Here is a 1,270-nt window from a genome sequence, read left to right as displayed (position 1 = left end):
CACAAGGCAGGAGCGATTTTAAGTTGAGGATTATGTAGCTTGTTTTCTTTCTGGATTTTTCTTTCTGTGGCTTGTGGAACACCTTCTGTGGCTTGTGGCTCCATGGCTGCATCCACTTGATTTTCACATTTAGTGAGCTGTGTGGAAGTTGTTCAAAGCAATGAGCCATTTTTTTCATTGTCCATAAAGCAAAATTTTTCCTGAAATCACTGTACGTTGTCCATAAAGCAAAATTTTTCCTGAAATCACTGTACGTTTACTCTTTGGCTAGCTACCTCCTCAAGGAAATATGGCCTGTTCATAATACTGAAGCCATGTTAACTATAAAGGATGGGAAGTTCAGACTGTCCTTCATAAGTAGGAGGGGTCACTAGGATCACCCTCATATTTCCCTGAAAGTTGCCATTGCCTTAATTTCCTATACTAACCACCAAATGGCCTCTACTTCCAGCTCTTTCTGCCTGCATTGTACTTTCTCCCTATATACCACCCTCCAAATGTTCCCTCCCCATCCATTTCCCATTCACCTCAGTCTACCTGGAGAGTTTATTCTAGTTCCCCTTTCCAGCAAGATGCATGCATCCTCTCTGTATTTCTTCTCTTTATATAATCTCTCTCAATCTGTGGAGGATAGCTTGAGTATAGTTTACCTAAAGGCTAGTATCCATTTATCAGTCAATATATATCATTTCCATCATTCTAGATTTTGGTTACCTCATTTAGTGTGATATTTTGTAGTTGCATTCATTAGCCTGTTTTCATGTATTCATTTCATGTTGTTTTATTTTAGCAAGTTAGTGATACTTCTATTAAAAAATCATTGTACATTTTCTTTATCCATTCTTGAGCTTTGGGATATCTAAGTTGTCTTTAGCTTCTGGCTAGTACAAATAAAGTTGCTGTGTACATAGTTGAGCATGTGTCTATTCTTTTGTCGATGGAGTACCCTTTGCCCAAGACTGATATAATGATGGGTCTTGTACAATAATTCCCACTTTCCTAAGACATCATGATATTGATTTCCATAACATTTCTATTAGTTTTCATATCTATAAGCAGAATACGCTGTGTAAACTTACTCTATATTCTCACAAATATGAAGTCACTAGTATGATTGATCGTAACCATTCTGACATGTGTAATATGGAAGTACGAAGTAGTTTTTATTTGCATTTCCATAATGACTAAAAGTGGTACACATTTCTTCAAGTGTTTCTCAGCCATTTGAACTTGTCTGTTGGGAATTGAATTCTCTGTTTAAAGCTGTTCC

The sequence above is a fragment of the Mus pahari genome, unplaced genomic scaffold (genome assembly GCF_900095145.1).
Source record: "Mus pahari unplaced genomic scaffold, PAHARI_EIJ_v1.1 scaffold_14932_1, whole genome shotgun sequence".
NCBI lineage: Eukaryota > Metazoa > Chordata > Mammalia > Rodentia > Muridae > Mus > Mus pahari.
The sequence above is the reverse complement of the archived record's forward strand: the minus strand, read 5'-3'. Positions refer to the sequence as shown.